This window comes from Oncorhynchus gorbuscha, unplaced genomic scaffold (genome assembly GCF_021184085.1).
Source record: "Oncorhynchus gorbuscha isolate QuinsamMale2020 ecotype Even-year unplaced genomic scaffold, OgorEven_v1.0 Un_scaffold_1318, whole genome shotgun sequence".
Lineage (NCBI taxonomy): Eukaryota > Metazoa > Chordata > Actinopteri > Salmoniformes > Salmonidae > Oncorhynchus > Oncorhynchus gorbuscha.
In genome coordinates, this window is record NW_025746129.1 from 117,501 (window position 1) to 142,500 (window position 25,000).

General features: G+C 46.7%; 1 pseudogene; it reads right to left on the reverse strand.

Annotated features, from left to right (window-relative positions):
* Nucleotides 1-495: 495 nt before the first annotated feature.
* LOC124022288 overlaps nt 496-25,000 on the reverse strand; it is a 41,949-nt pseudogene continuing 17,444 nt past the window's right edge.

Genomic DNA, 25,000 nt, shown 5'->3' on the forward strand with positions numbered 1-25,000 from the left:
CTCTTACAGCAGGTGGGGACACAGAGATGGAGGGATGAAAGACAATAGCAGCATCTTTTAATCCCTCGTTTTTTAATATCCCTCTGAGCGTCTGGCCAACCCTCCATCTCAGAGAACAACAGGAGGGAGAGGACAGAGAGAATCAGGCCATCCCTCCATCTCAGAGAACAACAGGAGGGAGAGGACAGAGAGAATCAGGCCATCCCTCCATCTCAGAGAACAACAGGAGGGAGAGGACAGAGAGAATCAGGCCCTCTCTCCATCTCAGAGAACAACAGGAGGGAGAGGACAGAGAGAATCAGGCCATCCCACCATCTCAGAGAACAACAGGAGGGAGAGGACAGAGAGAATCAGGCCATCCCTCCATCTCAGAGAACAACAGGAGGGAGAGGACAGAGAGAATCAGGCCATCCCTCCATCTCAGAGAACACCAGGAGGGAGAGGACAGAGAGAATCAGGTCATCCCTCCATCTCAGAGAACAACAGGAGGGAGAGGACAGAGAGAATCAGGCCATCCCTCCATCTCAGAGAACAACAGGACGGAGAGGACAGAGAGAATCAGGCCATCCCTCCATCTCAGAGAACAACAGGAGGGAGAGGACAGAGAGAATCAGGCCATCCCTCCACCATGTTCTGCCAAACCAGACCATGTCAAATCAGACCAGTCCTGACCAAGCCAAACCAGACCCAGTTCTGGTTTCTGCAGGGCTGTGGGGTTCGTGGGCTGAGGGATAGAGAAGGGTCATTGAAGGTTCAGAGTTTGTTGATCACCCTATCAGGCGGTTGTCTAGTGGTCTGACTCGTACATATCTATCTCATCTCAGAATGAGAACAGGGTTCAGAATGGAGGAGAGGACCCATTGTGATTGTCGTTTGGTGGAGATAGAGAAGACAGTAGCAGGAGCTGGTTGGTTTCAGGGGGAGAGGAGGAGGAGGGAGAGGAGTAATAGAGCCCTTTCAACCTTGACCCCTGACCTCTAACCCCTGACCCCTCTATGCCACAGAGGAGATCTGCTTGTCCTCAGGGTCTGCGTCACCCTCCCCGTCTCCCATCAGCGGCTGCCTCTTCTTCAGCTCTCGTTGATACTTGGCCATGAGGGAGGCATAGATACATCCGTAGGCCGCCGCCCCCACCATCATGATACACACGATGCCACACACCACCCCGGCTATCACCACCGTCCCGATGGCCCTCCGCACGCTCACCGGCTGGTAGCGCCGCCGCACACAGTCCGGGACGGGCACCAGGTCGCCCGCAGAGGGGACTTCAGATTCGGATGTGGGGCTCCGCCGGTGCCTCCGGAGCCGGTAGTTCGGCCGCAGGGCGGGGATGAACCCTCTTTTCCTCCGCTCCGCGTCCCCCCTCCTCCCCTGTTCTCGTCATCCAGTTGGAGGCAGTAGTTGAACATCTCCACTGGAACACCACGGATGTCCCGGCCTCGCAGGTCCTTAGGGAGGGTACACTCCACCCCATCTACCTTACCACCTGGAGGGAGAGAGAGAGGGGAGCAGGGGGAGGGATAGGACAGAGAGGGGGAGGGGAGCAGGGGGGGGGATAGGACAGAGAGTGGGGAGGGAGAGACAGGGAGAGAGAGAGAGAGAGAGAGAGAGAGGGGAGGGATAGGACAGAGAGGAGGGGGGGGTTGGACAGAGAGTGGGGAGGGAGGGAGAGACAGGGAGAGAGAGAGAGAGAGAGAGAGGGGAGGGATAGGACAGAGAGGAGGGGGAGATAAATAAAAATGTTATTCAGAGTAAAAGCATCAGATGGTATTTAGAGAGATAGACAGTGTGACACAGTGACAGAGAGAGACAGTGTGACACAGTGACAGAGTGACAGAGAGAGACATTGAGACAGAATTACAGAGAGAGTGAGAAAGAGAGAATTACCACCACACATCAGTCATCATCCTCCTGGTAAGTAAACAAGTTTGCAGTTTCATCAGAATGAATACAAATAAACAGCAACTGGCAGCCATTGTGGAGCCCTGGGGGGTGTATGGTGGAACCAAGGGAAGGTCACAGCTAGCATGCAACAATACCACTCTACTCTACAGTGACTGCTCTCTGTCTGACTGACACTCAGGGTCTGCTGGCTGTATAACTGTCTGACAGGATTGGTGAAGCCCTCTAATATGTCAGTCTTTCCATGTTGAATCGGAGATGGGATGGATAATTGATGAGATGAGATCATAGCTACAGCAAGTGTCTGGACCAGGGTGTGGACGTGCCTCAGGGGAAGATCTAGCTATGTGTGTGAGGGGTTGTGTGTGTCAGTCAACATAAGGATTAGGTGACTCATTTGTTGTCCCTATGGGAGGGAGGGAAGGAGGGAGGGAAAGAGGGAGGGAGTGCGGGAGAAAGGGGGAGAGGGAGAAAGAGAGAGAGGGAGAAAGAGAGAGGGAGAAAGAGAGAGAGGGAGAAAGAAAGAGAGAGAGGGAGAAAGAGAGAGGGAGAAAGAGAGGGAGAAAGAGAGAGAGAGAGGGAGAAAGAGAGAGAGAGAGGGAGAAAGAGGGAGAAAGAGAGGAAAAAAGAGAGGGAGAAAGAGAGGGAGAGAGAGGGAGAAAGAGAGAGGGAGAAAGAGAGAGAGGGAGAAAGAGAGAGAGGGGGAAAGAGAGAGAGGGGGAAAGAGAGAGAGGGAGAAAGAGAGAGAGAGAGAGAGAGAGAGAGAGAGAGAGAGAGAGAGAGAGAGAGAGAGAGAGAGAGAGAGGAGAGAGAGAGAGAGAGAGAGAGAGAGAGAGAGAGAGAGAGAGAGAGAGAGAGAGAGAGAGAGAGAGAGAGAGAGAGAGGGGGGGAGGGAGAAAGAGAGAGAGAGAGAAAGAGGGAGGATGTGTGATATCCTGCCGCGTTTGTCTCAACATGTGTCAGGGATGAACGTCTTGCAACGGAACCATTTTTATTTACAAACAAACACGCCCACTCATACTGTGGTTGAAACAGGGGACTTGGCCCCAGCTACTCCTTCATAAGGAACCACTCATACTGTGGTTGAAACAGGGGACTTGGCCCCAGCTACTCCTTCAGAAGGAACCACTCATACTGTGGTTGAAACAGGGGACTTGGCCCCAGCTACTCCTTCAGAAGGAAGGTATTAACAGAAGCTCCAGGAATAGAGGGGATTCAGTGGGGAGAAGAGCCCCAGTCTGAGAGGCCTGTCTCTGGGTAGATGTTCTCCCTCTCTTCCCTCTCCCACCTCTCCTCTCCTGGATGTGATGTGTGGGGGCAGATGGGTAGTAGCTGGGTATCAGGAACACGGGTGAAAACATGGACCTGCCTGCTCTCTCACTTCGTAACCTCACACACACACACACACACACACACACACACACACACACACACACACACACACACACACACACACACACACACACACACACACACACACACACACACACACACACACACACACACACACACACACACACACACACACACACACACACACACACGCACGTATGGACCTGCCTGCTCTCTCTCCGTCACTTTAAATGGCCTCATAAATACTAAATAGGGAGGCCCGGTCCATCCTACAGTTTACTACTGGAAGTGTCAGCTTTATTTTTCAACCATCTAGTTGCCGATTTATGGTATTCCCTTGTAAGAGTGTGGAGTAAATTGTCTCCCCGGGCGAGAAGCCGAGAAGTCTCAGAGCTGGTAGGTTTTCGCTGTCCGAGACGGGGATGTAACGATCGGTCAGGACATGGTTCTATTCTACAGAGAAAGGGCATTAGGAAACCATGAGGACTAAAAGCTACGGCTGGCTGTTAGGACTGTTCCTATCTGTTAGGTACCCTCCTATCTGTTAGGGGGGTTCCTATCTGTTAGGACTGTTCCTATCTGTTAGGACGGTTCCTATCTGTTAGGACGGTTCCTATCTGTTAGGACGGTTCCTGTCTGTTAGGACGGTTCCTGTCTGTTAGGACGGTTCCTGTCTGTTAGGACTGTTCCTATCTGTTAGGAGGGTTCCTATCTGTTAGGACGGTTCCTATCTGTTAGGACGGTTCCTATCTGTTAGGACGGTTCCTATCTGTTAGGAGGGTTCCTATCTGTTAGGACGGTTCCTGTCTGTTAGGACGGTTCCTGTCTGTTAGGACGGTTCCTATCTGTTAGGAGGGTTCCTATCTGTTAGGACGGTTCCTATCTGTTAGGACGGTTCCTATCTGTTAGGACGGTTCCTATCTGTTAGGACGGTTCCTGTCTGTTAGGAGGGTTCCTATCTGTTAGGACGGTCCCTGTCTGTTAGGACGGTTCCTATCTGTTAGGACGGTACTGCTCTGTTATGACGGTTCATTTCTGTTAGGACGGTTCCTATCTGTTAGGACGGTTCCTGTCTGTTAGGAGGGTTCCTATCTGTTAGGACGGTACTGCTCTGTTAGGACGGTCCCTGTCTGTTAGGACGGTTCCTATCTGTTAGGACGGTTCCTATCTGTTAGGACGGTTCCTATCTGTTAGGACGGTTCCTATCTGTTAGGACGGTTCCTATCTGTTAGGACGGTTCCTATCTGTTAGGACTGTTCCTATCTGTTAGGACGGTTCCTATCTGTTAGGACTGTTCCTATCTGTTAGGACTGTTCCTATCTGTTAGGACGGTTCCTATCTGTTAGGACGGTTCCTATCTGTTAGGACGGTCCCGCTCTGTTAGGACGGTCCCGCTCTGTTAGGACGGTTCCTATCTGTTAGGACTGTTCCTATCTGTTAGGAGGGTTCCTATCTGTTAGGACGGTTCCTATCTGTTAGGACGGTTCCTGTCTGTTAGGACGGTTCCTGTCTGTTAGGACGGTTCCTGTCTGTTAGGACGGTTCCTGTCTGTTAGGACGGTTCCTATCTGTTAGGACGGTTCCTGTCTGTTAGGACTGTTCCTATCTGTTAGGACGGTACCTCTCTGTTTCAATGCCACAACAGAAGGAGATCACTAATTTTAAATTAGATTCAACTTTATTGTCATTAAACAAGTACAAGTACAACGAAATGCATCTAGCATCTGACCAGAAGTGTAAATAAAGAGTACAAAAAATGTGAAACAAATAGATACAGTTCCTGTCTGTTAGGACAAGTAGATACAGTTCCTGTCTGTTAGGACAAGTAGATACAGTTCCTATCTGTTAGGACGGTTCCTATCTGTTAGGACGGTTCCTATCTGTTAGGACTGTTCCTATCTGTTAGGAGGGTTCCTATCTGTTAGGACGGTTCCTATCTGTTAGGACGGTTCCTATCTGTTAGGACGGTACCTCTCTGTTTCAATGCCACAACAGAAGGAGATCACTAATTTTAAATTAGATTCAACTTTATTGTCATTAAACAAGTACAAGTACAACGAAATGCATCTAGCATCTGACCAGAAGTGTAAATAAAGAGTACAAAAAATGTGAAACAAATAGATACAGTTCCTGTCTGTTAGGACAAGTAGATACAGTTCCTGTCTGTTAGGACAAGTAGATACAGTTCCTGTCTGTTAGGACAAGTAGATACAGTTCCTGTCTGTTAGGACAAGTAGATACAGTTCCTGTCTGTTAGGACAAGTAGATACAGTTCCTGTCTGTTAGGACAAGTAGATACAGTTCCTGTTTGTTAGGACAAGTAGATACAGTTCCTGTCTGTTAGGACAAGTAGATACAGTTCCTGTATGTTAGGACAAGTAGATACAGTGTTATTAAGTGGGATGTGTAAATGTGCATTGAAGGCAAACGACAAGTACAAGGAGGCAACTCATATGCAGGGCTGGCAGCCATGAGGTGCCCGAGGTAGACATGTACATGTGACTCCATGAGAGGAGTTTCCCTGACATTGCCATAGGCCTGTAAAATCTGTGACTCTCGTCTTAATCTACCCCACCAAACCAACTCCCAACTGGGGTAGAGTATATATAAATACACAGGTGGGTTCCCAAAGGACTGCTTAGCAGTAAGTAGTTAGTAGAGTGTAGAAGAGTAGAGGCTTGAGTACAGTAAAGACCGTATCATTTACAGGAAGTCATTCTAAACATACAGGAAACCCATCCACCCTCCCTCCGTCCTTCCCAAACCCTGCCCCAAAACCAACCCTTCAGCCGTTCACCCTCCCTCCCTCCGTCCTTCCCAAACCCTGACCCAAAACCAACCCTTCAGCCATTCACCCTCCCTCCCTCCCTCCGTCCTTCCCAAACCCTGACCCAAAACCAACCCTTCAGCCGTTCACCCTCCCTCCGTCCTTCCCTGACCCAAAACAAACCCTTCAGCCACTCACCCTCCCTCCCTCCGTCCTTCTCAAACCTAGACCCAAAACCAACCCTTCAGCTGCTCACCCTCCCTCCCTCCGTCCTTCCCAAACCCTGACCCAAAACCAACCCTTCAGCTGCTCACCCTCCCTCCCTCCGTCCTTCCCAAACCCTGACTCAAAACCAACCCTTCGTCCTTCCCAAACCCTGACCCAAAACCAACCCTTCAGCCGTTCACCCTCCCTCCGTCCTTCCCTGACCCAAAACAAACCCTTCAGCCACTCACCCTCCCTCCCTCCGTCCTTCTCAAACCTAGACCCAAAACCAACCCTTCAGCTGCTCACCCTCCCTCCCTCCGTCCTTCCCAAACCCTGACCCAAAACCAACCCTTCAGCTGCTCACCCTCCCTCCCTCCGTCCTTCCCAAACCCTGACTCAAAACCAACCCTTCGTCCTTCCCAAACCCTGACCCAAAACCAACCCTTCAGCCGCTCACCTCTGTACAGCAGCCACTCCATCCAGTGCTTGAAGTCCCTCAGGTTGCAGTCACACTCCCAGGGGTTAGCCCCTAGCTGAAGAGACTGGAGATTAGCCAGGGGCTCAAAGGCTGCTCTCTCCAGGGCATGGAGCCTGTTCCCGGCCACAGAGAGCCACGTCAGCCCCTGCAGCTCATCCAGCAGACCCAGGGGGATGTCAGACAGCCCGTTGAGGGAGACATCTAGCTTCCTCAGCCCCACCAGTCCCTGGAAGAGATCCCTATCCAAGGCCCTAAGACTGTTGTTGTGGAGGGTCAGATCTGATAGATTCCCCAGGTCCTTGAAGAGCACTGGGGGAAGATTATCCAGGTAGTTGTTGGAGAGATCCAGTCGCTCCAGGGAGGTGAGGTGAGCGAAGGACCCTGGACCCAGGGAGGAGAGGTGGTTGTTGGAGAGATCCAGTCGCTCCAGGGAGGTGAGGTTAGCGAAGGACCCTGGACCCAGGGAGGAGAGGTGGTTGTTGGAGAGATCCAGTCGCTCCAGGGAGGTGAGGTTAGCGAAGGACCCTGGACCCAGGGAGGAGAGGTGGTTGTTGGAGAGATCCAGTCGCTTCAGGGAGGTGAGGTGAGCGAAGGACCCTGGACCCAGGGAGGAGAGGTGGTTGTTGGAGAGATCCAGTCGCTCCAGGGAGGTGAGGTTAGCGAAGGACCCTGGACCCAGGGAGGAGAGGTGGTTGTTGGGCAGCAGGAGGGTGTGGGCGGTGACGGGGAGATGGGTGAGGGCGGGCATGGAGAGCAGGCCGCGCCCGCTGCAGTCTACGTCGGTGGCGTTGCAGAAGCAGGTCGGAGGACAGGCGGTGGTTAGATCCACCAGGGAAGACAGGACACACAGGAGACACAGCAGAACTGGAGACAGACGGAGAGATATAAGGGTCAGAGGTCAATAAGGCAGAAACCAATCTGCCTGTGAAATCATTGTACATTGCAGAATGCAACTGAAGAGAGAGAGGGACAGAGACAAAGATACAGGGTTAAAGAGAGAGACCCACATGACCAAAAGATACAGGGTCAGAGAGGGCTGAACCCTTAGCATCTACTGTTTGGTTAGAATAGATGGTTGGGCTGAACCCTTAGCATCTACTGTTTGGTAAGATTAGATGGTTGGGCTGAACCCTTAGCATCTACTGTTTGGTTAGAATAGATGGTTGGACTGAACACTTAGCATCTACTGTTTGGTTAGAATAGATGGTTGGGCTGAACCCTTAGCATCTACTGTTTGATTAGAATAGATGGTTGGGCTGAACCCTTAGCATCTACTGTTTGGTTAGAATAGATGGTTGGGCTGAACCCTTAGCATCTACTGTTTGGTTAGAATAGATGGTTGGGCTGAACCCTTAGCATCTACTGTTTGGTTAGAATAGATGGTTGGGCTGAACACTTAGCATCTACTGTTTGGTTAGAATAGATGGTTGGGCTGAAACCTTAGTATCTACTGTTTGGTTAGAATAGATGGTTGGGCTGAACCCTATGCATCTACTGTTTGGTTAGAATAGATGGTTGGGCTGAACCCCTTAGCATCTACTGGTTGTTTGTTGTCTGACTGAGAGGACATTAGCTAAGTGTCTGGCTGTTATCTGACTGAGAGAGGACATTAGCTAAGTGTATGGTTGTTGTCTGACTGAGAGAGGACATTAGCTAAGTGTCTGTTTGGTTGTTGTCTGGCTGAAGACATTAGCTAAGTGTCTGTTTGTTGTCTGACTGAGAGAGGACATTAGCTCAGTGTCTGGTTGTTGTCTGACTGAGAGAGGACATTAGCTAAGTGTCTGTTTGGTTGTTGTCTGACAGAGAGGACATTAGCTAAGTGTCTGGTTGTTGTCTGACTGAGAGAGGACATTAGCTAAGTGTCTGGTTGTTGTCTGACTGAGAGAGGACATTAGCTAAGTGTCTGTTTGTTGTCTGACTGAGAGAGGACATTAGCTCAGTGTCTGGTTGTTGTCTGACTGAGAGAGGACATTAGCTAAGTGTCTGTTTGGTTGTTGTCTGACAGAGAGGACATTAGCTAAGTGTCTGGTTGTTGTCTGACTGAGAGAGGACATTAGCTAAGTGTCTGGTTGTTGTCTGACTGAGAGAGGACATTAGCTAAGTGTCTGTTTGTTGTCTGACTGAGAGAGGACATTAGCTAAGTGTCTGGTTGTTGTCTGACTGAGAGAGGACATTAGCTAAGTGTCTGGTTGTTGTCTGACAGAGAGAGGACATTAGCTAAGTGTCTGTTTGTTGTCTGACTGAGAGAGGACATTAGCTCAGTGTCTGGTTGTTGTCTGACTGAGAGAGGACATTAGCTAAGTGTCTGTTTGGTTGTTGTCTGACAGAGAGGACATTAGCTAAGTGTCTGGTTGTTGTCTGACTGAGAGAGGACATTAGCTAAGTGTCTGGTTGTTGTCTGACTGAGAGAGGACATTAGCTAAGTGTCTGGTTGTTGTCTGACTGAGAGAGGACATTAGCTAAGTGTCTGGTTGTTGTCTGACTGAGAGAGGACATTAGCTAAGTGTCTGTTTGGTTGTTGTCTGACAGAGAGGACATTAGCTAAGTGTCTGGTTGTTGTCTGACTGAGAGAGGACATTAGCTAAGTGTCTGGTTGTTGTCTGACTGAGAGAGGACATTAGCTAAGTGTCTGTTTGTTGTCTGACTGAGAGAGGACATTAGCTCAGTGTCTGGTTGTTGTCTGACTGAGAGAGGACATTAGCTAAGTGTCTGTTTGGTTGTTGTCTGACAGAGAGGACATTAGCTAAGTGTCTGGTTGTTGTCTGACTGAGAGAGGACATTAGCTAAGTGTCTGGTTGTTGTCTGACTGAGAGAGGACATTAGCTAAGTGTCTGTTTGTTGTCTGACTGAGAGAGGACATTAGCTAAGTGTCTGGTTGTTGTCTGACTGAGAGAGGACATTAGCTAAGTGTCTGGTTGTTGTCTGACAGAGAGAGGACATTAGCTAAGTGTCTGGTTGTTGTCTGACTGAGAGAGGACATTAGTTAAGTGTATGGATGTTGTCTGACTGAGAGAGGACATTAGCTAAGTGTATGGTTGTTGTCTGACTGAGAGAGGACATTAGCTAAGTCTATGGTTGTTGTCTGACAGAGAGGACATTAGCTAAGTGTATGGATGTTGTCTGACAGAGAGGACATTAGCTAAGTGTCTGGTTGTTGTCTGACTGAGAGAGGACATTAGCTAAGTGTATGGTTGTTGTCTGACTGAGAGAGAACATTAGCTAAGTGTCTGGTTGTTGTCTGACTGAGAGAGGACATTAGCTAAGTGTTTGGTTGTTGTCTGACTGAGAAAGGACATTAGCTAAGTGTCTGGTTGTTGTCTGAGAGAGGACATTAGCTCAGTGTCTGGTTGTTGTCTGACTGAGAGAGGACATTAGCTAAGTGTCTGTTTGGTTGTTGCCTGGCTGAAGACATTAGCTAAGTGTCTGTTTGTTGTCTGACTGAGAGAGGACATTAGCTCAGTGTCTGTTTGGTTGTTGTCTGGCTGAAGACATTAGCTAAGTGTCTGGTTGTTGTCTGACTGAGAGATGACATTAGCTAAGTGTCTGGTTGTTGTCTGACTGAGAAAGGACATTAGCTAAGTGTCTGTTTGTTGTCTGACTGAGAGAGGACATTAGCTAAGTGTCTGGTTGTTGTCTGACAGAGAGGACATTAGCTAAGTGTTTGGTTGTTGTCTGACTGAGAAAGGACATTAGCTAAGTGTCTGGTTGTTGTCTGACTGAGAGAGGACATTAGCTAAGTGTCTGGTTGTTGTCTGACAGAAAGGACATTAGCTAAGTGTATGGATGTTGTCTGACTGAGAGAGGACATTAGCTAAGTGTCTGGCTGTTGTCTGACTGAGAGAGGACATTAGCTAAGTGTATGGTTGTTGTCTGACTGAGAGAGGACATTAGCTAAGTGTCTGTTTGGTTGTTGTCTGGCTGAAGACATTAGCTAAGTGTCTGTTTGTTGTCTGACTGAGAGAGGACATTAGCTCAGTGTCTGGTTGTTGTCTGACTGAGAGAGGACATTAGCTAAGTGTCTGTTTGGTTGTTGTCTGACAGAGAGGACATTAGCTAAGTGTCTGTTTGGTTGTTGTCTGACAGAGAGAGGACATTAGCTAAGTGTCTGTTTGGTTGTTGTCTGGCTGAAGACATTAGCTAAGTGTCAGGTTGTTGTCTGACTGAGAGAGGACATTAGCTAAGTGTCTGTTTGGTTGTTGTCTGGCTGAAGACATTAGCTAAGTGTCTGTTTGGTTGTTGTCTGACAGAGAGAGGACATTAGCTAAGTGTCTGTTTGGTTGTTGTCTGGCTGAAGACATTAGCTAAGTGTCTGGTTGTTGTCTGACTGAGAGAGGACATTAGCTAAGTGTCTGTTTGGTTGTTGTCTGACAGAGAGAGGACATTAGCTAAGTGTCTGTTTGGTTGTTGTCTGGCTGAAGACATTAGCTAAGTGTCTGGTTGTTGTCTGACTGAGAGAGGACATTAGCTAAGTGTCTGGTTGTTGTCTGACTGAGAGAGGACATTAGCTAAGTGTCTGTTTGTTGTCTGACTGAGAGAGGACATTAGCTAAGTGTCTGTTTGTTGTCTGACTGAGAGAGGACATTAGCTAAGTGTCTGTTTGGTTATTGTCTGACAGAGAGGACATTAGCTAAGTGTCTGGTTGTTGTCTGACTGAGAGAGGACATTAGCTAAGTGTCTGGTTGTTGTCTGACTGAGAGAGGACATTAGCTAAGTGTCTGTTTGTTGTCTGACTGAGAGAGGACATTAGCTAAGTGTCTGGTTGTTGTCTGACTGAGAGAGGACATTAGCTAAGTGTCTGGTTGTTGTCTGACAGAGAGAGGACATTAGCTAAGTCTATGGTTGTTGTCTGACAGAGAGGACATTAGTTAAGTGTATGGATGTTGTCTGACTGAGAGAGGACATTAGCTAAGTGTCTGGTTGTTGTCTGACTGAGAGAGGACATTAGCTAAGTGTCTGGTTGTTGTCTGACAGAGAGAGGACATTAGCTAAGTGTCTGGTTGTTGTCTGACAGAGAGGACATTAGTTAAGTGTTTGGTTGTTGTCTGACTGAGAGAGGACATTAGCTAAGTGTCTGGTTGTTGTCTGACTGAGAGAGGACATTAGCTAAGTGTCTGTTTGTTGTCTGACTGAGAGAGGACATTAGCTAAGTGTCTGTTTGTTGTCTGACTGAGAGAGGACATTAGCTAAGTGTCTGTTTGGTTGTTGTCTGACAGAGAGGACATTAGCTAAGTGTCTGGTTGTTGTCTGACTGAGAGAGGACATTAGCTAAGTGTCTGGTTGTTGTCTGACTGAGAGAGGACATTAGCTAAGTGTCTGTTTGTTGTCTGACTGAGAGAGGACATTAGCTAAGTGTCTGGTTGTTGTCTGACTGAGAGAGGACATTAGCTAAGTGTCTGGTTGTTGTCTGACTGAGAGAGGACATTAGCTAAGTGTCTGGTTGTTGTCTGACAGAGAGAGGACATTAGCTAAGTCTATGGTTGTTGTCTGACAGAGAGGACATTAGTTAAGTGTATGGATGTTGTCTGACTGAGAGAGGACATTAGCTAAGTGTCTGGTTGTTGTCTGACTGAGAGAGGACATTAGCTAAGTGTCTGGTTGTTGTCTGACAGAGAGAGGACATTAGCTAAGTGTCTGGTTGTTGTCTGACAGAGAGGACATTAGTTAAGTGTTTGGTTGTTGTCTGACTGAGAGAGGACATTAGCTAAGTGTCTGGTTGTTGTCTGACTGAGAGAGGACATTAGCTAAGTTTATGGTTGTTGTCTGACTGAGAGAGGACATTAGCTAAGTGTTTGGTTGTTGTCTGACTGAGAGAGGACATTAGCTAAGTCTATGGTTGTTGTCTGACAGAGAGGACATTAGCTAAGTGTCTGTTTGTTGTCTGACAGAGAGGACATTAGCTAAGTGTCTGGTTGTTGTCTGACAGAGAGGACATTAGCTAAGTGTCTGTTTGTTGTCTGACAGAGAGGACATTAGCTAAGTGTCTGTTTGTTGTCTGACAGAGAGGACATTAGCTAAGTGTCTGGTTGTTGTCTGACAGAGAGGACATTAGCTAAGTGTCTGTTTGTTGTCTGACAGAGAGGACATTAGCTAAGTGTCTGGTTGTTGTCTGACAGAGAGGACATTAGCTAAGTGTCTGGATGTTGTCTGACAGAGAGGACATTAGCTAAGTGTCTGGATGTTGTCTGACAGAGAGGACATTAGCTAAGTGTATGGTTGTTGTCTGACTGAGAGAGGACATTAGCTAAGTCTATGGTTGTTGTCTGACAGAGAGGACATTAGCTAAGTCTATGGTTGTTGTCTGACAGAGAGGACATTAGCTAAGTGTCTGGATGGATGTTGATAGCTTCCTATTACTTTGGTCATTATATCCAGTCACACACAGTGTGGGAGTGGGGAGGTGTCAATCAGTGAGTGTGTGAGTGTGTGAGTGTGTGAGTGTGTGACTGTGTGAGTGTGTGACTGTGTGACTGTGTGACTGTGTGACTGTGTGAGTGAGTGAGTGAGTGAGTGAGTGAGTGAGTGAGTGAGTGAGTGAGTGAGTGAGTGAGTGACTGAGGTGCGTGCCACACCAGTCAGTGTCTGGTGATCCCTAGCCAATAGCCTGTCATGTGTTATTAATGAGAGAGAGAGGACGAAAGGCAGCCAACGTCAACGGTCTGTCAGGGTCAGGCACAACCTTTGGCTCTCTGACAGTAGACTTGGACAGACTGCATTCAGGACGCTGTCTGAAGGGCGTTCTCATGTGGCAGTTGAAAGGGCAGAGCCTAGAGGTGGAATATGCAGTAGTGTGGCCGTGCTACACACACTAAGAGGCAGGCTCACACCTGATAGGATAGGACTATCGGTGAGACTGTAGATTCCTTCAGTCTCTCTCAATTCAATTCAATTCAATTCAATTCAAGGGGCTTTATTGGCATGGGAAACATGTGTTAACATTGCCAAAGCAAGTGAGGTAGATAATATATAAAGGTCATTCACTCACTCACTCACTCACTCACTCACTCACTCACTCACTCGCTCGCTCTCTCGCTCACTCACTCACTCACTCACTCACTCACTCACTCACTCGCTCTCTCACTCTCGCTCTCTCACACTCTCTCGCTCTCTCACTCACACTCTCTCTCTCTCTCTCACACTCTCTCGCTCTCTCACTCACACTCTCTCTCTCTCACTCACACTCTCTCGCTCTCTCACTCACACTCTCTCTCTCTCACTCACACTCTCTCGCTCTCTCACTCACACTCTCTCTCACTCACACTTTAAGGGTCTTTATTGACATGGGAAACATATGTTAACATTAACAAAGCAAGTGAAGTAGATAATATACAAAACTGAAATAAACAATACAAATTAACAGTAACCATTACACTCACAGAATGTCCATAAATATATATGAATGAGTGATGGCCGAACGGCATAGGCAGGATTCAGTAGATGGTATAGAGTACAGTATATACATATGAGATGAGTAATGTAGGGTATGTAAACATTATATTAAGTAGCATTGCTTAAAGTGGCTAGTGATATGTTTATTACATCCATTTTTAATGATTAAAGTGACTAGAGAGTTGAGTCAGTATGTTGACAGCAGCCACTCAATGTTAGTGGTGGCTGTTTAACAGTCTGATGGCCTTGAGATAGAAGCTGTTTTTCAGTCTCTCGGTCCCATCTTTGATGCACCTGTACTGACCTCGCCTTCTGGATGATAGCGGGGTGAACAGGCAGTGGCTCGGGTGGTTGATGTCCTTGATGATCTTTTTGGCCTTCCTGTGACATCGGGTGGTGTAGGTGTCCTGGGGGGCAGGTAGTTTGCCCCCGGTGATGCGTTGTGCAGACCTCACTAACCTCTGGAGAGCCTTACGGTTGTGGGCAGAGCAGTTGCCGTACCAGGTGGTGATACAGCCTGACAGGATGCTCTCAATTGTGCATCTGTAAAAGTTTGTGAGTGTTTTTGGTGACGAGCCAAATTTCTTCAGCCTGCTGATGTTGAAGAGGCGCTGTTGTGCCTTCTTCACCACGCTGTCTGTGTGTTGGACCATTTCAGTTTGTCCGTGATGTGTACGCCGAGGAACTTAAAACTTACTACCCTCTCCACTACTGTCCCTCGATGTGGATAGGGGGCTGCTCCCTCTGCTGTTTCCTGAAGTCCACGACCATCTCCTATGTTTTGTTGACTTTGAGTGGGAGGTTATTTTCCTGACACTTCCTCCCTGTAGGCTGTCTCGTCGTTGTTGGTAATCAAGCCTACCACTGTCGTTTGCAAACTTGATGATTGAGTTGGAGGCGTGCATGACCACGCAGTTATGGGTGAACAGAGAGTACAGGAGAGGGCTGAGAACGCACCCTTGTGGGGCCCCATGTTGAGGATCAGCAGGGTGGAGATGTTGTTACCTACCCTCACCACCTGACGGCGGCCCGTCAGGAAGTCCAGACCCAGTTGCACAGGTCGGGGTCGAGACCTAGGGTCTCAAGCTTAATGACGAGTTTGGAGGGTACTATGGTGTTAAATGCTGAGCTGTAGTCGATGAACAGCCTTCTTACATAGGTATTCCTTGTGTCCAGATGGGTTAGGGCAGTGTGATTGCGATGGTGTCCCCTGTGGATCTATTGGGGCAGTAAGCAAATTGGAGTGGGTCTAGGGTGTCAGGTAGGGTGGAGGTGATATGGTCCTTGACTAGTCTCTCAAAGCACTTCATGATGACTGAAGTGAGTTCTACGGGCGGTATCATTTAGCTCAGTTACCTTAGCTTTCTTGGGAACAGGAACAATGGTGGCCCTCTTGAAGCGTGTGGGAACAGCAGACGGATAAGGATTGATTCAATATGTCCGTAAACACACCGGCCAGCTGGTCTGCGCATGCTCTGAGGATGCGGCTGGGGATGCCGCCTGGGCCTGCAGCCTTGCAAGGGTTAACACATTTCAATGTTTTACTCACGTTGGCTGCAGTGAAGGAGAGTCTGCAGGTTTTGGTAGTGGGACGTGTCAGTGGCACTGTGTTGTCCTCAAAGCGAGCAAAGAAGCTGTTTAGTTTGAATGGGAGCAAGACATTGTGGTCCGCGACGGGGCTGGTTTTTCATTTGTAGTCCATGATTGACTGTATACCCTGCCACATACCTCTCGTGTCTGAGATGAATTGCGACTCTACTTTATCTCTATACTGACGCTTAGCTTGTTTGATTGTCTTGCGGAGGGAAAAGCTACACTGTTTGTATTCGGTCATGTTTCCGGTCACCTTGCCCTGATTTAAAAGCAGTGGTTCGCACTTTCAGTTTTGCGTGAATGCTGCCATCAATCCACGGTTTCTGGTTGGGGTATGTTTTTATAGACGCTGTGGGTACGACATCGCCGATGCACTTGCTAATAAACTCGCTCACCGAATCAGCGTATTCATCAATGTTGTTGTTCGACGCTATTCGGAACATATCCCAGTCCACGTGATCGAAGCAATCTTGAAGCGTGGAATCCGATTGGTTGGACCAGCATTGAACAGACCTGAGCACAGGTGCTTCCTGTTTTAGTTTCTGTCTGTAGGCTGGGAGCAACAAAATGGAGTCGTGGTCAGCTTCCACGAAAAGAGTGCGGGAGAGGGCCTTATATGCATTGCGGAAGTTAGAATAACAGTGATCCAGGGTTTTACCAGCCCGGGTCGCGCAATCGATATGCTAATAAAATTTAGGGAGCCTTGTTTTCAGATTAGCCTTGTTAAAATGCGGTCGGCATTTTAACAAGTTCGGCATTTGCGTTCGGCATTTGATTGTGAGGAATTCTAAGTCAGGTGAACAAAGGGACTTGAGTTCCTGTATGTTGTTATGATCTCACCACGTCTTGTTAATCAAAAGGCATAACACCCCCGCCGTTCTTCTTACCAGAGAGATGTTTGTTTCTGTCGGCGCGATGCGTGAAGAAACCAGGTGGCTGTACCGACTCCGATAGCGTGTCTCGAGTGAGCCACGTTTCCGTGAAACAAAGAACGTTACAGTCTATGATGTCTCTCTGGAAGGCAACCCTGGTTGGTAGATTTCGTCTACCTTGCTGTCAAGAGACTGGATATTGGCGAGTAGTATGCTCGGGAGCGGTGCGCGATGTGCCATAAGAACGCTCCGTCTGCAGCGCCGTTGTTTTGGGTCGACGGCTGGGATCCGATCCATTCTCCTGTGTGGTAGGCCAAATAGAGGATCCGCTTCGGGAAAGTCATATTCCAGGTCGTAATGTTGGTGAGTTGACGTTGCTCTCATATCCAATAGTTTCTCCCGACTGTATGTAATAAATCCTAAGATTTCCTGAGGTAATAATGTAAGTAAAACACGTAAAAAACAAAATACTGCAAAGTTTCCTAGGAACGCGAAGAGAGGCGGCCATCTCTGTCGGAGCCGAATGTCCTCCTGTGTAATCTGAAGGAAATATGTGTCTCTACTATGGTCATACATTGGGCAGGAGGTTAGGAAGTGCAGCTTTCTCTGTCTGTCTGTCTGTCTGTCTGTCTGTCTGTCTGTCTGTCTGTCTGTCTGTCTGTCTGTCTGTCTGTCTGTCTGTCTGTCTGTCTGTCTGTCTGTCTGTCTGTCTGTCTGTCTGTCTGTCTGTCTGTCTGTCTGTCTGTCTGTCTGTCTGTCTGTCTGTCTGTCTGTCTGTCTGTCTGTCTGTCTGTCTGTCTGTCTGTCTGTCTGTCTGTCTGTCTGTCTGTCTGTCTGTCTGTCTGTCTGTCTGTCTGTCTGTCTGTCTGTCTGTCTGTCTGTCTGTCTGTCTGTCGCTCTCGCTCTCGCTCTCGCTCTCATATATATGAATTAATTAACGTCCCACTCCTCTGTCTAGTTATTGATCCCTACTTTCAGAACAGGAGTGATGATGACAGGGCTACACCTCTTGGCCCTGAGAGGCTCTGACTCAAACCCTTAATCAGTCAGTGTCCCGAACCTGGTTCTGAGAAAAACACTTTGCTTTATTTACATTGCTGTTTTACGAGAAGCAGCATCTATATTTAAACACTTCCTGCACAGAGCGAGATGACGGAGATGACAGGTTTCTGAAGGACAACTTTACAGGGTGGGGCCCAGAGAGAGCGCTAGAAGGACTGATGTGAACTACAGGGAGGGACACAGAGAGAGCACTAGAAGGGGTGAACTACAGGGAGGGACCCGGAGAGAGCACAAGAAGGGGTGTACTACAGGGAGGGACCCAGAGAGAGCACTAGAATGGGTGAACTACAGGGAGGGACCCAGAGAGAGCACTAGAAGGGGTGAACTACAGGGAGGGACCCAGAGAGAGCACTAGAAGGGGTGAACTACAGGGAGGGGCCCAGAGAGAGCACTAGAAGGGGTGAACTACAGGGAGGGACCCGGAGAGAGCACAAGAAGGGGTGAACTACAGGGAGGGACCCAGAGAGAGCACTAGAAGGGGTGAACTACAGGGAGGGGCCCAGAGAGAGCACTAGAAGGGGTGAACTACAGGGAGGGGCCCAGAGAGAGCACTAGAAGGGGTGAACTACAGAGAGTTGGTATATGCAAGTTAGCAAACCAAAATGCATCGCTGGAGCCCTGAGCTGCATGTCATTTATCTGACACATCTCAGATTTCTATAGTTATACTCCACTTATAGTAATAAGCAGTGGCATTTCGAAATACCCCGGTATAAATATAAACCGTATATAAATAATATAAATGGTATATCGCCCAACCCATCTTCATCATCATCTTCAGCATCCTCTTCATCATCTTCATCCTCACCATCATATTCATCATCACCATCTTCATCAACTTCTTCATCCTCACCATCATCTTCATCATCACATCCATCATCATCCCCATCATCACCATCATCCCCATCATCTTCATCATCATCATCTTCATCATCATCACCATCATTATCCTCTTCATCATCACCATCATCCCCATCATCATCCTCCTCATAATCATCATCATCACCAGCATCTTCATAATCACCATCATTTTCATCCTCACCATCATCTTCATCATCCTCTTCATCATAATCTTCAGCATAATTTTCATCACCATGATAACCACCATTATAATCATCTTCACCATTTTTATTAGCATTGTCATCTTCGTCATCTTCATCGTCTTCATCTTCATCATCATTTTCATCTAAACTAGGCTGTCTGGTAGATATTATCATCTTCATGTTAACCAGCTGTTATCGTTCTTTATCTGATGTAATGTGAATGCAACCCTCTAACCCAGTCTGAGATCGAACACTGGGGCTTCCACAGGAAGTGAGATGTGTGTTTGACTGTGGAGAAACTGCCTTGCAGCTCTAAATTATTTGAGGGGAATGTTGTTGTTTTTTAAGACTGCAGAAACTTCCGCCGTTGTTTGCAGTGTTCAACTGTTAGCTAGTCTCCCCTGGCGAGGAGGAGAGGTATTTGTAATGATGCCGTAGACCATGGAGGTCTCGGAGACATGTTTTTCACTGGCTCTCCTCTGCTTCGGTTTTGATTCAATATTCATGAGATGTTAAGTCAAAAGATGGAAGCTTATTTTAGCTCCTCAAACACTTTGTTTCAAGAAGCACAGAACGCCTCGGAAGCCCCTTTAACTCAATTTGCATGACATTAAACTCTGAGAGAAGGATAAAACATCTGGAGCCCTTTTATTGGGTCGAGCCACACGAGCCACGGCCTGTTCACCCCACTACCATCTAGGAGGAGGAGACAGTGAGGTGCATCAAAGCTCGAACAGAGAGACTGAAAAACAGTTCTGTCTCCAGGCCATCAGACTGTTAAATAGTCACCACTAGCCTCCCCCCAGTACCCTGCCCTGAACCTTAGTCACTGTTACTAGCCTCCCCCAGTACCCTGCCCTGAACCTTAGTCACTGTTACTAGCCTCCCCCAGTACCCTGCCCTGAACTATAGTCACTGTTACTAGCCTCCCCAGTACCCTGCCCTGAACCTTAGTCACTGTTACTAGCCTCCCCAAGTACCCTGCCCTGAACTATAGTCACTGTTTACTAGCCTCCCCCAGTACCCTGCCCTGAACCTTAGTCACTGTTACTAGCCTCCCCCAGTACCCTGCCCTGAACCTTAGTCACTGTTACTAGCCTCCCCCAGTACCCTGCCCTGAACCTTAGTCACTGTTACGAGCCTGTCCATAGTGTCTATACACATATCCTATATAACTACTGTCTATACACACCATGCTCTATAACTACTGTCTATACACACCATGCTCTATAACTACTGTCTATACACACCATCCTATATAACTACTGTCTATACTGTCTATACACACCATCCTATATAACTACTGTCTATACACACCATGCTCTATAACTACTGTCTATACACACCATCCTATATAACTACTGTCTATACACACCATCCTATATACCTACTGTCTATACACACCATCCTATATACCTACTGTCTATACACACCATCCTATATACCTACTGTCTATACACACCATCCTATATACCTACTGTCTATACACACCATCCTCTATAACTACTGTCTATACTGTCTATACACACCATCCTATATAACTACTGTCTATACTGTCTATACACACCATCCTATATACCTACTGTCTATACACACCATCCTATATAACTACTGTCTATACACACCATCCTCTTTAACTACTGTCTATACACACCATCCTATATAACTACTGTCTATACACACCATCCTATATACCTACTGTCTATACACACCATCCTCTATAACTACTGTCTATACACACCATCCTATATAACTACTGTCTATACACACCATCCTATATAACTACTGTCTATACTGTCTATACACACCATCCTATATAACTACTGTCTATACACACCATCCTATATAACTACTGTCTATACTGTCTATACACACCATCCTATATACCTACTGTCTATACACACCATCCTATATAACTACTGTCTATACTGTCTATACACACCATCCTATATAACTACTGTCTATACACACCATCCTATATAACTACTGTCTATACTGTCTATACACACCATCCTATATAACTACTGTCTATACACACCATCCTATATAACTACTGTCTATACTGTCTATACACACCATCCTATATAACTACTGTCTATACTGTCTATACACACCATCCTATATAACTACTGTCTATACACACCATCCTATATAACTACTGTCTATACACACCATCCTCTATAACTACTGTCTATACACACCATCCTATATACCTACTGTCTATACACACCATCCTCTATAACTACTGTCTATACACACCATCCTATATACCTACGGTCTATACTGTCTATACACACCATCCTCTATAACTACTGTCTATACTGTCTATACACATCATCCTATATACCTACTGTCTATACTGTCTATACACACCATCCTATATAACTACTGCTGTACACACCATCCTATATACCTACGGTCTATACTGTCTATACACACCATCCTATATAACTACTGTCTATACTGTCTATACACACCATCCTATGTAACTACTGTCTATACACACCATCCTATATAACTACTGCTGTACACACCATCCTATATAACTACTGCTGTACACACCATCCTATATAACTACTGTCTATACACACCATCCTATATAACTACTGTCTATACACACCATCCTATATAACTACTGTCTATACTGTCTATACACACCATCCTATATAACTACTGTCTATGCACACCATCCTATATAACTACTGTCTATACTGTCTATACACACCATCCTATATAACTACTGTCTATACACACCATCCTATATAACTACTGTCTATACACACCATCCTCTATAACTACTGTCTATACACACCATCCTATATAACTACTGTCTATACACACCATCCTATATAACTACTGTCTATACTGTCTATACACACCATCCTATATAACTACTGTCTATACTGTCTATACACACCATCCTATATAACTACTGCTGTACACACCGGTTCTATTCTTATACTGTCCATACTCTCCACCGGTGTGATTACTACCTCTGAGGGTTTAGAGCTTGAGGTAGTCACCTCATACAAGTACTTGGGAGTATGGCTAGATGGTACACTGTCCTTCTCTCAGCACATATCAAAGCTGCAGGCTAAGGTTAAATCTAGACTTGGGTTAGGTAGTGGTGTTCTCTCAGCAGGCTAAGGTTAAATCTAGACTTGGGTTAGGTAGTGGTGTTCTCTCAGCAGGCTAAGGTTAAATCTAGACTTGGGTTAGGTAGTGGTGTTCTCTCAGCAGGCTAAGGTTAAATCTAGACTTGGGTTAGGTAGTGGTGTTCTCTCAGCAGGCTAAGGTTAAATCTAGACTTGGGTTAGGTAGTGGTGTTCTCTCAGCAGGCTAAGGTTAAATCTAGACTTGGGTTAGGTAGTGGTGTTCTCTCAGCAGGCTAAGGTTAAATCTAGACTTGGGTTAGGTAGTGGTGTTCTCTCAGCAGGCTAAGGTTAAATCTAGACTTGGGTTAGGTAGTGGTGTTCTCTCAGCAGGCTAAGGTTAAATCTAGACTTGGGTTAGGTAGTGGTGTTCTCTCAGCAGGCTAAGGTTAAATCTAGACTTGGGTTAGGTAGTGGTGTTCTCTCAGCAGGCTAAGGTTAAATCTAGACTTGGGTTAGGTAGTGGTGTTCTCTCAGCAGGCTAAGGTTAAATCTAGACTTGGGTTAGGTAGGGCTGTTCTCTAGGGACTATATGTTCTTTACCATTCGGCCATCAGATTTGCCACCAATTCTTCCTGATAGGACACATCACTGCACTCTATACTCCTCTGTAAACTCGTCATCTCTGTATACCTGTCGCAAGACCCACTGGTTGATGCTTATTTATAAAACCCTCTTAGGCCTCCCTCCCCCCTATCTGAGATATCTACTGTAGCTCTCATCCTCCACATAAAACACCCGTTCTGCCAGTCACATTCTGTTAAAGGTCCCCAGAGCACACACATCCCTGGGTCGCTCGTCTTTTCAGTTCGCTGCAGTTAGCGACTGGAACGAGCTGCAACAAACACTCAAACTGGTCCGTTTTACCTCCATCTCTTCATTCAAAGACTCATTCATGGACATGCTTACTGACAGTTGTGGCTGTTTAGCGTGATGTATTGTTGTCTCTACCTTCTTGCCCTTTGTGCTGTTGTCTGTGCTCAATCATGTTTGAACCATGTTTTGTGCTGCTACCATGTTGTTTTTCTACCATGTGGTGTTGCTACCATGTTGTTGTCATATTATGCTACCATGTTGTCATGTGGTGTTGCTACCATAGTGTTGTCATGTGGTGTTGCTACCATAGTGTTGTCATGTGGTGTTGCTACCACATTGTTGTCATGTGGTGTTGCTACCATGTTGTTGTCATGTTGTGTTGCTACCATGTTGTTGTTATGTGGTGTTGCTACCATGTTGTTGTCATGTTGTGTTGCTACCATGTTGTTGTTATGTGGTGTTGCTACCATGTTGTTGTCATGTGGTGTTGCTACCATGTTGTTGTCATGTGGTGTTGCTACCATGTTGTTGTCATGTGGTGTTGCTACCATGTTGTTGTCATGTTGTGTTGCTACCATGTTGTTGTCATGTGTTGTTGCTACCCTGTTGTTGTCATGTTGTGTTGCTACCATGTTGTTGTCATGTTGTGTTGCTACCATGTTGTCGTCATGTGTTGTTGCTACCCTGTTGTTGTCATGTTGTGTTGTTACCATGTTGTTGTCATGTGGTGTTGCTACCATGTTGTTGTCATGTGGTGTTGCTACCATGTTGTTTTCATGTGGTGTTGCTACCATGTTGTTGTCATGTGGTGTTGCTACCATGTTGTTGTCATGTGGTGTTGCTACCATGTTGTTGCCATGTTGTGTTGCTACCATGTTGTTGTCATGTGTTGCTGCCATGTTGTTGTCATGTGTTGCTACCATATTGTTGTCATGTGTTGCTGCCATGTTGTTGTCATGTGTTGCTGCCATGTTGTTGTCATGTGTTGCTACCATGTTGTTGTCATGTGTTGCTGCCATGTTGTTGTCATGTGTTGCTGCCATGTTGTTGTCACGTGTTGCTACCATGTTGTTGTCACGTGTTGCTACCATGTTGTTGTCATGTGTTGCTGCCATGTTGTTGTCATGTGTTGCTGCCATGTTGTTGTCATGTGTTGCTGCCATGTTGTTGTCATGTGTTGCTGCCATGTTGTTGTCATGTGTTGCTGCCATGTTGTTGTCATGTGTTGCTGCCATGTTGTTGTCATGTGTTGCTGCCATGTTGTTGTCATGTGTTGCTGCCATGTTGTTATCATGTTGTGCTGCCATGTTGTTGTCATGTGTTGCTGCCATGTTGTTGTCATGTGTTGCTGCCATGCTATGTTGTTGTCTTAGGTCTCTCTTTATGTAGTGTTGTGGTCTCTCTTGTCGTGATGTGTGTTCTGTCCTACATTAGTATTTGTAATCCCAGCCCCCGTCCCCGCAGGAGGCCTTTTGGTAGGTCATCATTGTAAATAAGAATTTGTTCTTAACTGACTTGCCTAGTTAAATTAAGGTTAAATGTTGACTCCAATGCTTCCTATAGTTGTGTCAGGTAGGCTGGATGTCCTTTGGGTGGTGGACCATTCTCGATACACACAGCAAACTGTTGAGCGAGGAAACCCCAGCAGCGTTGCAGTTCTTGACACAAACCGGTGCGCCTGGCACCTACTACCATACCCCATTCAAAGACACTTACATAATTTGTCTTGACCATTCACCCTCTGAATGGCACAGATACACAATCCAGTTGTCTCAAGGCTTAAAAGTCCTTCTTTAACCGGTCTCCTCCCCTTCATCTACACTGAGTGACATCAATAAGGGATCATGAGGAAAATAAGAACAATCCGAAATTCCTTTTTGATACTGTGGCAAAGCTAACTAAAAAGCAGCATTCCCCAAGAGAGGATGACTTGCACTTTAGCAGTGATAAATTCATGAACTTCTTTGAGGAAAAGATTATGATTATTAGAAAGCAAATTACGGACTCCTCTTTAAACCTGCGTATTCCTCCAAACCTCAGTTGTCCTGAGTCTGCACAACTCTGCCAGGACCTAGGATCAAGAGAGACGCTCAAGTGTTTTAGTACTATATCTCTTGACACAATGATGAAAATAATCATGGCCTCTAAACCTTCAAGCTGTATACTGGACCCTATTCCAACTAAACTACTGAAAGAGCTGCTTCCTGTGCTTGGCCCTCCTATGTTGAACATAATAAACGGCTCTCTATCCACTGGATGTGTACCAAACTCACTAAAAGTGGCAGTAATAAAGCCTCTCTTGAAAAAGCCAAACCTTGACCCAGAAAATATAAAAACTATCGGCCTATATCGAATCTTCCATTCCTCTCAA